This window comes from Dermacentor silvarum, chromosome 2 (assembly GCF_013339745.2).
Source record: "Dermacentor silvarum isolate Dsil-2018 chromosome 2, BIME_Dsil_1.4, whole genome shotgun sequence".
NCBI classification, from domain to species: domain Eukaryota; kingdom Metazoa; phylum Arthropoda; class Arachnida; order Ixodida; family Ixodidae; genus Dermacentor; species Dermacentor silvarum.
Genome location: NC_051155.1, coordinates 24,299,453 through 24,312,931, shown reverse-complemented (window position 1 = coordinate 24,312,931; position 13,479 = coordinate 24,299,453). Strand labels below are relative to the sequence as shown.

At 47.3% G+C, this 13,479-nt stretch overlaps 1 pseudogene; it reads right to left on the bottom strand.

Annotated features, from left to right (window-relative positions):
* Positions 1-11,397: 11,397 nt before the first annotated feature.
* On the bottom strand, positions 11,398-12,700 carry LOC119440874 (uncharacterized; annotated as a pseudogene).
* Between the last annotated feature and the right edge of the window lie 779 nt (positions 12,701-13,479).

The following is a 13,479-nucleotide window of genomic DNA, read 5'->3' as shown; positions in this document are numbered from 1 at the left end:
AGATGAACAAAAAAATGCAATACATACGTCTTTGTCAAAACGAGAAAGAAGATCGGCACTTTTCTGGTTCTTACGCAACAAAAAAGATGTTCAACAGTCCGTATGGTCATTTTCTGCTGTTCTATCCCCCAAGGAAGCGGCGGATTCACTAAATAATATCGCGAAAGGGCTTGAAGCACGCTTTTCTTCGCTGTGTCCCAGACCGAGGAGGTTCAAAATTTCTACATCTGAATTTGTAGAAGTTACCATGACAGAATTATCCGATGTCATCTTATCTGCCCATCAATCGGCTCCTGGACCGGACCGTATCACCATTACTATGATTAAATTATTGTTTGACTCTTTCCCAGATGAGCTCTTAAATATAGTTAACTGTTCACTACAATATACATGGATTCCGACCTCTTGGAAAATTGCAAAAATTGTGCTTTTGCTTAAAAAAGAAAACCTCGGATATATCTTGGACAACATTCGGCCAATTGCACTTACATCGAATCTAGTCAAAATTGTAGAAAAAGTAATTCATGTCCGGCTCCTTGAATTTACTTCTTCTCGTGGTATTCTGTGCTCGAGACAAATAGGATTTAGGCCTCATTGTTCCATTTGGTCTGCTCACGTTGATTTAGAAAGCCGCATTCGACTCGCAGGACAATCAGGAGATATATCGGCATTGGTAACTTTAGATATTGCAAAAGCATATGACAGTGTCGAACATGCAATTTTAATTTCTCGCTTAGTTAGCTGTTCTGTTCCAGACTATTTAGTAGCCTGGATACAAGAGTTCCTTTTAGATAGAGAATTTTTTTGTTTCAAGGATGGGGTGACATCGGATACGTATAATCAGACGAGAGGCGTACCACAGGGATCAGTTCTTTCGCCACTTTTGTTCAATATTTTGTTATCTTCTGTGCCAATCCATCAGGATGTACAACTCTATCTCTATGCTGATGACATTGCATTTTTCTCATCAGCAAGGGATATTAATACGTTATACCAAATTTTGCAATCTTATTTGTCTGAACTCGAGTCCTGGCTGGACGGCCTGTCTTTTTCGCTTAACGTAAAGAAATGCGCTCTACTGGTGTTTCCATTGTCAAATCCTGTCTCTATTTCTCTTCATTATCGTAATCAGCCGATTCCGCAAGTTCCAACTTTGAAGTACTTAGGGATAACTTATGATGGTAAGCTAAACTGGCAGCAGCAAATAGAAGCAAATGCTAATAAAGGAGAACGTGCAATGGCATTGTTGCGCCGGTTCAGCAATAAAAACACAGGGATGCGTAGATCTACGTTGCTGATGATTTATAAGCTTTACGTCCGCCCCATCCTAGAATTTGGTTGTGTTCTTTTTTCAGGATGTGCAGCATACAAGCTAAGACCTTTAATTCTACTGGAAAGGCAAGCGCTGCGTCTCTGCCTCGGGCTGCCAAGTTTTGTGGCTAATAATGTTCTTTATCTGGAGTCTGGAATTATTCCGCTTGATTCCAGATTTAAGCAACTTACTGTCCTGACTTTCCTGAAGCTTTATGATACACCCCTTTCCAATTTGCAACCCGTTTTCATCAATTCACCAGAATCATTTTTCAGAACAGGATGGCGGCGTTACCGACAGCCACAAGTTATTTTTGTTCAATCGCTGTTATCTAAACTTCAAGTTAGCCTTCCGCGCCTGATTTCTCCAAAATCTAATTCATTCAAGATAAAACTAACTTTTGATGATATTTTTCCAAAACACGCAAAACTTCTTCCTGCGCGCATACTTGAAGGTCTCCTTCAAGACCATCTTAGTCAATTTCCGTCTCATTTGGTTATTTCTACGGACGCATCACAAAATTTAGAGAAGGCTGGTGTTGGCATCTTTTCGAATCAACTCAACTGGTCTTTTGCTCTCCGTCTCGCTGATTACACTCCAATATTTCTTGCAGAATTTCTGGCAGTTATTCTTGCCATCCGAAAATTGGGTCCACATAATTCTAAGGTAATAGTTGTTACAGATGCGCTTTCGGTCTGTACACATTTAACTTCCAATAATCAGTCACACCTACTGAGTATATTTTCGACTCTTGCCCCAGAAAATTTATCCGAAGTCCGCTTTGTCTGGGTCCCCGGACATAGTGGAATCTTTTTAAATGAATCAGCTGACTCGCTCGCTTCGACATCACTAAATGGTCCGGTCATAAATATTCTTCCTGATTTCTCTTTTATAACAGGAGCTAGATTTAAACGCCTTTTATTGCTGAGTTGCCATGACTCGTCCATACTTTCTTCAGACGATTTTCAACATTTAAAATTTCGGTGGAACACGAGCAAGTGCCTTTCACGCCAATGTGAGGTGACGCTGTCAACTTTTCGCTGCAGAGTTCCCCGCCTAAATTTTTATCTTCATAGATCCGGTTTATCAATCACTGATCTCTGCTCGTTTTGTAATCAACCGGAGACTATTGACCATTTCTTTCTTTCTTGCCACCGCTTCTCCTCCCTCCGTAGAATGTTTCTGTTATTTCCAAGCAGTAATCTGGGTTTGTCACTTACAACGCCAAACATTTTGTCTTTTGGGGCCTGTCAATTAGGCACAAGTCAGGGCTCTATGATCACTGCTGTTCACAAATTTATTGAAGCATCCGGAAGGTTACGCTGCTAGGGCACCGACCGTGGGACATGTTACCTTGTTATTTTTGTAGTTAGTTTTCTCTTAATTTTTATTAAGTTAATTTCAGTATAGGACATCTTAAAATCTGTGTTAAGGAGTTACCAAAATCTTCATTTTGATTATTCACCTTTACCATTTTGTTCGTTGTTAGGTGCATGTTTTATTTTATCCAGTGTGGCCAATCCCCCTCGTGGGTACGAGCCATGTTTTGAGGCAACAACAACAACAACAACAACATATACGTGCTGTACGCCGGCTTCCACGTCTCCTACGAGGTCGCGACACTGGTGGAGGTGCTGGGTAGGATTGCCTCATGCTTAGCACCCCTTCGTGGAGCCATCCATCGAACGCGGAACCGCCTTCGCTCGTCGAAACTCCTGTTCACCGGTACAGCCGCCGCCTGCTAGGCCTGACGCCCGAGTTAACCCCTTGCAGGACCCTGCCGGCCCGCGTCTAAGTACTACCGCCATGGCCATTGCAACTCCCTCGCAGGTGACGCTACAGCATCCTATGGTCCCAGAAAGTTTCCATGGCCGGGCACATACCCGCGGCGACGATATAGCATGTGCGCGGACGTGGTTTGTGAACCGGGAGACGAGCCTGACCACATGGCATAGCTTCCGCGCCCAGCTGCTAGGCACTTTCGCTAGCAGCGACAGAAAAGACAATGCACAGCGCCTTCTCCAATCTCGTGTTCAGAAGCCAAATGAGAGCGTTGCCATGTTTGCTGAAGATATCGCCCGCCTTTTCCACAGAGCAGATCCTGAGATGGCCGAAGAAAAGAAGTTGCGCTATCTCTTGCGGGTAGTGAAGGAGCAACTGTTTGCCGGACTCGTGAGGAATCCACCGACGACAGTGGCCGAATTTACCAAGGAGGCTACCGCTATCGAACGGGCACTAGAGCAGCGGTACCGCCAATACGATCGCGCGAACTCGCCCACAAATGCTTCACTGCTACCTGAGGGCGGCGGCACATCTCTGCGTGAAGTTATCCGAGAGATTGTGCGAGAGGAAATCCGGCAGCTCGGCATTGCTCCCATGGCACCAGCGGTGGCTTCTGTCGCAGATGTCGTCCGGGAGGAAGTTCGACAGGCCTTTTCTTCGCCCGACTGGCAAGCGGCGCCGCGACGATGCACATACGCGGAAGCTCTTTGTCGTCCACCTCCCGCCACTTCGATGCTGCTGACACCGTCGACCACTCCGACGCAGCCACCGCCGCCATCCCCGACGCCCTATCTTCGACAGTCACAGCCGCCGCCAGCAATGCCGTATCGCCGACAGCCGATCGCTGCGCCGCGGTCTTACGGAGAATTCCCTGCCGACTATCCGCTACGAAAAACCGATTTGTGGCGCACCGCTGACCGGCGGCCGCTATGCTTTCATTCCGGTGAAGCAGGACATGTTTATCGAGCTTGCCACTACCGCGCAGCTGGGTTTCCCAGACTTCCCACCAACTGTAGTTACCCTCGGTTTGACGCTCCACGTACATGCGACGACAATCCTTCAAACTTTCGACCGGAAGGTTCAACGACGCCTCGATCGCGTTCCCCATCACCGACTCGTTACACCCAACCAACCCGTCGCGATTTTCCTGACGCCTCTAGGGACAGGTCTCCTAGCCCGCGCCGGGGAAACTAGAGGCAGCGACCTCCGGGGGTGAGGTTGCAAACCGTCCAGCTTCCCATGAACCCCCATCACCAACGATCGACGACTCTACGACTCCAACGATTCCAACCACATCACATGCAACAGACGCCGTCAGCGCCGATCTTGTCGTTAGCATTGACGGCCATCAAGTGGCCGCTTTCGTTGACACTGGTTCGCATTTTTAGATAATGAGTCTAAAGCTAGCCGACAGACTAAGAAAAGTGAAGACGCCGTGGACCAGGCCCAACATCGGTACTGCCGGGGGCCAGTTGATGACGCCGATTGGAAAACGCACAGCCAGAATCATAATCGCCGGTTCAGCCTTCGTTGCCACCCTTGTCATTCTCTTGAGTACTGTAAAGAACTTATTTTGGGAATGGATTTCTTGAGGGAGTACGGTGCAGTTATTAATGTCCGCGACCGCATGGTGACATTTTCTACGAGCTCCGAAGACGTCGACCCCGCGGATGACCAGCGACCGCGTTTACGTATAGCCGACGACGACGTCACGCTTCCGCCGCGAAGTTGTTCCCTCGTGCCTGTCATCTGCGATAACTTGCACACCGAGCCTGGCGTCGCTGAACACATCAGCGCGCTAGTACTGAGTCAGGGCGTTTCCGTCGCCAGGGCCTTAATTAATGTACTCGACGGACATGCTGAACTCCTGCTGACGAATTTTAGCAGGGAACGTCGACAGATTGTTAAAGGCACTGCTGTTGCTTACTTCGACGAAATTGTCCCAATACAAGACTGCCTCTCAGTGCAGCACGCGGCGTCCACCGCGCCTATGCCTGCACCTGTGGTTGATGTCAGTCGAACGTTATCGCCCATCGAATGCAACAGCCTTCTTGAGCTCATCAATGAGTTTAACAGCTGCTTCTCATCTAGGTCAAGAGTTAGCCAGACGCCGCTCACCAAGCACCGTATTATCACCGAAGACGACGCAAGACCCAGCCGGCAGAATCCTTATCGTGTAGCACCGAAAGAGCGGGAGGCAATACAAAAACAAGTGAAGACGATGCTTGAGGACGGAGTTATTCGGCCATCTAAGAGTCCGTGGGCATCGCCTGTCGTACTGGCAAAAAAGAAGGACGGTAGTCTGCGCTTCTGCGTCGACTATCGAAAACTAAACCAGATAACAAAGAAAGACGTTATCACCCCCAGCCCAATGGGCTGACAGAGCGTTTGAATAAGACTCTGGCAGACATGATGAGTATGTACATCGACGTCGACCACAAGAACTGGGTCAAGATTTTACCATATGTTACATTTGCGTACAACACGGCTCGCCAGGAGACAACACGCGTGACACCTTTCAGCCTCGTCTATGGCCGGGAAATAACACTGTTGGACGCGATGCTGCCACACGAGTGTGGTGATCACGAGACTGGGGCCGAAGAGTTGACGCAACGCGCCGCGGAAGCAAGACAGCATGCACGCTTGCGCATCCAAGAGCAACAGAACTACGATGCCAGACACTACAATCTTCGACACAGACCCGTCACGTACAATGTAGGCGACCAGGTGTGGGTTTGGACTCCTATTCGTCGGCGGGGGCTATCTGAGAAGCTCCTGTGAAGATACTTCGGGCCGTACACAGTTCTACGCCGCATCAGTGACGTGAATTATGAATTTGTGCCCGACAGTCCTTACTGCTCCAAACGCCGGCAGCATCTGCCCGAGGTTGCGCACGTGCTTCGTATGAAGCCATATTTTTCATCATGACATCAATTTTGCACCATCACTGCACTTTCTTGGGCGCTTGGCGCATCGGGACGATGCTTCTTTGAAAGGAGGAGGAAATGCCACATGCTATATCGTCGCCTCGGGTATGTGCCCGGCCATGAAAACTAGGCTGAAGTAGCGCGCGGGTAAAAAAAAACACCGCATATCCACGGGGTGAATGATGATGAGTGGGCGAAGCTCCGGAGGGAATCATCGGTAAACCGTGAATCTTCCGTGTAATTCGCCCAGTCTCGCCGCACTAAATCGAACGATTGACTTCCACCAATGACACGCGCCATATGTGACGTCATTCCTATTTTATAACAGCGCCCTTCATTATAATTGCACCATCTCCCGCTTAAGGAGACGCTAGCACAAACGCGTTAGAAACGTGCAGTACTCTAAGGGGAGGAGGCCACAGCGTCTTACGTAGCCGTTTACACGTGCCGGAACGTGCACCGCGTTTGCCGACGCCATCAGCGTTTATGAATACGGGGGGGGGGGGGGGTAAGGTGGAGAGGCCACAGCGTCTTACACCAGCTTCTTGCACGGGCCGTAACGCGCTAGCACAAACGCGTTAGAAACGCGCAGTCTTTCGTTAATGTTGGGTATTTATTGCCATCGTGGTCCGTCTGCCCATGTGCGTTTCGTGGCGTAGTGGTTAGCGCCACGCGTTCAGAAGCGAGGGGTCCCTGGTTCGATTCCGCTACGGCCACAACTCTCGGAATTTTTTTCTCATAAAAGTAGACGTGGCTACCTACTACGACGACTACTACTACTTCTACAGAGGAGGGACAGACCCACACCCTAAGGAGCTTCGCCCCTAAAACAGACGACAACGACGTTGCGTTTGCTGTTCATATAAAGTGCTTATAATAAGTGCTGTACACCGACTTCCACGTCTCCTACGAGGTCGTGACAATACCTGAGATTTGAGCGTTCAAGTGAGAGTGACTCAGCAGAAAAATGCTGGGTCACAGTTCGAATTTGATGAATCATAGGAAGGTGACTTCCTATGAAAAAAAAACATGATTAATTGAAAAATGACTAAACTGTGGTTTCAGAGTGATGATGATTCAACAAAATGTCACAGTTTCGCCCTAAGGGCGAAGCAATGAATGCGATAGCAACACAGCAATGTCACACGAAGTAAGGTGAGCGGCTTTGGTAGCAATATGAATTGTAGTAAACATGAGCTGATTAAGTAAGCAGGTGTGCTGCGGTGTAAGTAGACCGACATGAAGAGAGACTCGATGACCACGAGAAGGCGCGTGTGAAACGGTGGTGTTGATGAGAAGCGCTTCCCGTGGGCAGCGCGTGCGAAGGGACACACCTGTAGCGCTGCACTGCCGATCCGGGCGGCATTGCATGTGTAGCGTGCGTTCGAAAATGTGGCCCGACTATTACTAACTGAATGAACAAGCGTGGTGTGAGCGCGCACAAACAAACACGAATAGATCACACTGAATGACTGCAGACAACGACCGTCAAAACGCTGGCAGCAAGCATACGCCGCAGCGGGCGAAGGTACGTGCGGTCTATCGCTTCAACGGAATGCGCCGTGCATTCGCCGCATAAAGGTCAGAGCCGTGTGGAGATAAGAGACGGTGCGGACGAGCGACGAGCGCGGCTGTTGGCAGAGTAGAAGTGCCCCCCCCCCCTCCCCGCTGCCTCCGGCGCTGGCTTCCCGCTTCCTTGCTTGCGCGTGGGAGATTGAGTGCGTTCGCTCTCCGTGATAGCGCGCGTTCCCGCACGCTTCCGCTCGGGCATACGGCGCGCGGCGAAGATTTTATCTATAGGGAACCGCACTGCGACGACGACGGCGACGGCAGAAATCCGGTTGAAGTGTCCATATAATTGCTATCGCAATAAAAGAAAGTGGTCGTCGTGTCATTGAGTTAGCGGCGCTCGGGCTTTCGCCTTCAAGTCATTTTAATTAGCATAAGTGTAGCATAAGGAACCCCTAGTAATTTTGATAACGTGTAAACATTTTTATATTCATGTAAATATAACCAGAATTGGTCATCTCAGGGAGAGGCCTTCGTCCTACAGTTGACATAAATATAGTCTGATTATTATTATTATTATTATTATTATTATTATTATTATTATTATTATTATTATTATTATTATTATTATTATTATGAAATATAACGAGATAATATTACATATTTTCCAAATGTGTAGACTTGTAGAACGTCGATAGAAGAGCGTAGCTGAAAATTGATTCGATACTTTTTCTCGTTAATTATATACAGGATCTAACAATGAGGAGCGCTGCATAAGAAAATCAGTTTTCCATGATAAAATGCTATTCTTTTCCTACAACCGAATCCCACAGCGCGCGCTGTGGGAATCGGTTTAGCAAAGCTTTCATTTGTGTTCCCGAAGAATGCTGTTCTTGTTTAGCGACCTTATAGCCACTACGCAAACTATCCAAGTTTCATTTCATTTCATTTCATTTTTATTTCCTTAAAGACCCTCGAGGGGGTATTACATAAGGGTTGGGGTTTATTATTATTTTTTTACACAGATCAGTGCGATGATACATCTGTTATGCTATGCATGAAGCTTGATGGGCAGGTGATAGTGACAATGTTGCGAGAAAGGCCGTTCCACTCTTTTGCTGCTCTGGGAAAAAATGAAGCAGAAAATGTTTTAGTACGCGCACGTGGGCGAGAAACTTGTAGTGCATGACCAGTGCGTTGAGATATGTGAGCTGCAGGGATAATGTAAGGAGGGCAATTGAGTGGTGAGTGAAAGAACTTGTGAAATAGAGAGAGGGTTGCAATGCGTCGGCGACAAGACAAAGGTGATAAGTTACACTCGGCTTTGAGGAAAGAAGCACTGATTTCATATGAATACGAAGCATGAATGAATCTAGCAGCACGGTTTTGAACGGATTGTAGGGTATTAGTGAGGCCTACTTCGGGTGGGTTCCAGATGGGAGATGCGTATTCTAATTTAGCCCTGACTAATGATTTGTAAGCAAGTAGTTTAACGTGACTCCGAGCGTTACGCAAATGACGTTTCAAGAAGCCCAAAGTTCTGTTAACAGATGACGTGACGTTAGCAATGTGCGTGTTCCAGGTCATATTGTTAGATAAGGTGACTCCAAGATATTTATAAGTGGTTACTGATTCAACGGGGACGTTAGCTATGTTATAAGTGAAGTGAAAGGGAAATTGACGACGAGTGAAGGAAATGAGTTTGCATTTAGTAGGGTTTAGGGACATTAGCCAGTCATCACACCATTTTACTATGTGGTCGAGATCTTGTTGTAGGATCCTATGGTCAGATGGGCTAGTAACGGTTCGGTAAATGACGCAGTCGTCAGCGAACATGCGGATATTAGAAGATACATGCAAAGGTAGGTCGTTAATGTATATTAGGAACAGAAGAGGACCGAGGACAGAGCCTTGAGGCACCCCTGATGACACTGGTAGTGGGCTGGATAATTTGTTATTTGTAAACACTACTTGTGAACGGTTAGACAAAAATTCTTTTATCCAATTTAGTACATTTGGGTGCAAGTTTAAGAAGGATAATTTTAAAATTAGGCGTTTATGGGGTACTTTATCAAAGGCTTTCGCGAAGTCAAGAAATAAGGAGTCGGTTTGCACGTTAACATCAAGGTTAGCATGAAGGTCATGAACATAGATGGCAAGCTGGGTTTCGCAAGAGAGACCCCTACGAAACCCATGTTGAGAATGGTGAAAGAAGTTTTGAGAGTCAAGGAAATTCATGATGTAAGAGTAAATGACGTGTTCCACGAGTTTGCAAGGTATGCTGGTCAGGGAGATTGGTCGGTAGTTCAGAGGTGAGTTTTTGTTACCGGATTTGAAGATGGGAACGACCTTTCCCACTTTCCAGTCATCTGGAATGATACCTGTAGAAAAAGATTGCGAAAATATTAAAACAAAATAAGCCGAAGCAAGGTGCCCTCAATTTTTCAGGAGTTTCGCGTTAATTTCGTCTAGTCCAGATGCCGATGACAACTTGATCTTTTCGATGAGGGATGAGATACCACCAACAGAAAAGCTGATTTCAGGCATGGAAGATGTGACATGACATGAAAACGTAGGTAAGGAAATGTCTACTTCCTTAGTGAAGACAGATGAAAAGGCCTTGTTAAAAGCATCGGGACATTCAGTGTCTGAAATAACCTCACCAGAGTCGTTAGTAAGAGTGGTAGAAGCTACTGCTTGGGGATTAATTATCTGCCAAAACTTGCGGGGGTTATTAACTAACATATTAGGCAAATCGGTGTTAAAGAAAGCGAATTTGGCGTTACGGATTTCTGTGAGATAAGCTTTTTCAGCTGCATAATACTTTTCCCAGTTTTGGGCGCCCCCTTTAAGTTTGGCATTCCGGAATAAACGTTTTTTCTTGTTATCTAGGCGGTGCAAAGTTTTGTTAAACCATGGTTTTTGGCTGTTTACACGGATAGTAGTTTTGGGGATGAACATGTGTATTAGCTCGGTTAGTTTCTGCTTAAAAGTAAGCCAGTTTTCCTGAACAGAACGATGGTCAAAATTGGCCTCATATGTTGGTAGAAAGGTGCAAAGTTCATTATTTATGGCGTCATAATTACCCTTATCGTATGTTATTGTTTTCTTATGCGAGGGGTTGGCAGTAGGGACAAAACTGAAATCTACATGAATTACTTTATGGTCACTAATTTCTTGGAGATAGTGAATCGATGACAGGCTATCGGGATGGGTTGTCAATATTAAATCCAAAATGTTAGAGGAATCTCAAGTGACACGTGTTGGTTGAGTTACTAACTGCGTTAGGTTATAGTTAAGGCAAACATCGATAAAATCTCTAGCTTCAGTTGTGTTAGCCGTTGCAGTTTCTTCGCTCCAATTAATACCAGGAAAATTGAAATCTCCAAAAAGAACGAGATCGGCTTTAGGATATGTCAAGGTAAGCTGGTTTAGAATAGTATTAAGTGCGCGTGAAAAGTTACGATTTTTATATGGGGGTCTATAGCAAACACCCAATAATACAGATTGTGGTAAAACTTGACATAATACCCATAAAATTTCTAAGTCGGAGTCAAAGTTAATTACAGAACGTGGTATTTGTTTGCTGGCTGCAATGAGAACACCGCCCCCGCGAGTGCCTTTGCGGTCTTTCCGATAAACATCGAAATTCGGTAAGTCGGCGAGTACTTCTGCGTCGGCAACATCACTTGATAGCCATGTTTCGGTTAGTATAAGAAAGCTGCTATCTGAAGACTTCACAAGATGAGACAGGTGATCCCGTTTGGGTATGAAACTTCGTATGTTAGTGAAGATTACGGAGAAAGAAAGGTTAGCTTTTGGTCTACGGTGAAAACTGGTGATAACTGCTGGACGCCGATATGGTTGCTACTGGATTTCTTGCACTGTTTTTGACGTTTCATTGAATAGATAGCGTTTCGAGCCGATGTGAAGTGTTTTATAGCGTAGGGAAAATGGAGCAGATTTCTGTCTTGCAAATTTGACTAAGTGACTTCTGGCGTTCTGAACTCTGCGTTAAAAATCCTCACCTATGCTGTAGGGCGTTCCTTTCAACTTACGTCCGTTTGACAGGATCCCGTCTTTTGTTTTGTGGAACGCGAATTTCGCTATTATCGGCCTACATCTCCCGCCTGTGTGGCGGCCTAAGCGATGCGCACGGTCGATTTCTTTAGGGTCAATATCTATACCTAAGTGGTCACGGCAATGTCGAATGATTATTTGCTCAGATTCGGCATACGATTCAGATGGCTTAGTGTCTGGAATGCCGTAGAAAATTAGATTCTTACGTCGCGACCTGTTTTCCGCGTCATCCAAACGTGCCTCAATATCATCTGTTAGGCGTGCTGTATGAACGGTGTTATTTTTGATAAGTTCTAGTTCGGCTTGGAGGGATGGCAGAGAATGATAATGCTTTTCAATATCGGCCATTCTTTTAGTTAGGTCAGATAGGGTCTGCTCTGTTGTTAATAGTTGGTTCTTTAATCCCTGCATTTCGCTGATTAGCGTTGACTGGCCCGCGGAAAGTTTTTGTAGTTCCACGAGAATAGGATCAGGGCCGGGGTTTGACTCTACGTCACCCGATAATAAAACCAACAACAACTGAACAACATGAGCACACTCAACAACGGTCACACAGCAGCAACGTGGGCTCGGTAGCTGCAGCAAGAAGTAATTACTAGTCTTCTTAGTAAAGAGGGATTGTGATACACCAACCTGCATAGCAAGAAGTAGCGGGTTAGTAGGTGACGACACGAAGCAGCCACCAAGCCCACGAAGCGCGGCCGATAGTTGCAGCTTATTTATAGTTGGCAGCGTAGTCGATGTTGGTGACGATGGCGCTGTCCATCCACCATCCAGGGCCAGGCTCAGCGGCAGTGGCGACAGGAAGGCAGACAGCGGCGGGTTGAAGCTTGACATGTTGACGGTTGACAGCTGGATAGTGGGCGGAGCAAAGTCATAGCCCAGCAATCCACAGGCCGGCGATGTGTCAGCAGAAGCAGTCACACCGGCAGCAAGGAGCAGATGAGTGAGCACGGCAGATAGCATCTGCATAGCAAGAAGTAGCGGGTTAGTAGGTGACGACACGAAGCAGCCACCAAGCCCACGAAGCGCGGCCGATAGTTGCAGCTTATTTATAGTTGGCAGCGTAGTCGATGTTGGTGACGATGGCGCTGTCCATCAACCATCCAGGGCCAGGCTCAGCGGCAGTGGCGACAGGAAGGCAGACAGCGGCGGGTTGAAGCTTGACATGTTGACGGTTGACAGCTGGATAGTGGGCGGAGCAAAGTCATAGCCCAGCAATCCACAGGCCGGCGATGTGTCAGCAGAAGCAGTCACACCGGCAGCAAGGAGCAGATGAGTGAGCACGGCAGATAGCATCTGCATAGCAAGAAGTAGCGGGTTAGTAGGTGACGACACGAAGCAGCCACCAAGCCCACGAAGCGCGGCCGATAGTTGCAGCTTATTTATAGTTGGCAGCGTAGTCGATGTTGGTGACGATGGCGCTGTCCATCCACCATCCAGGGCCAGGCTCAGCGGCAGTGGCGACAGGAAGGCAGACAGCGGCGGGTTGAAGCTTGACATGTTGACGGTTGACAGCTGGATAGTGGGCGGAGCAAAGTCATAGCCCAGCAATCCACAGGCCGGCGATGTGTCAGCAGAAGCAGTCACACCGGCAGCAAGGAGCAGATGAGTGAGCACGGCAGATAGCATCTGCATAGCAAGAAGTAGCGGGTTAGTAGGTGACGACACGAAGCAGCCACCAAGCCCACGAAGCGCGGCCGATAGTTGCAGCTTATTTATAGTTGGCAGCGTAGTCGATGTTGGTGACGATGGCGCTGTCCATCCACCATCCAGGGCCAGGCTCAGCGGCAGTGGCGACAGGAAGGCAGACAGCGGCGGGTTGAACCTTGACATGTTGACGGTTGACAGCTGGATAGTGGGCGGAGC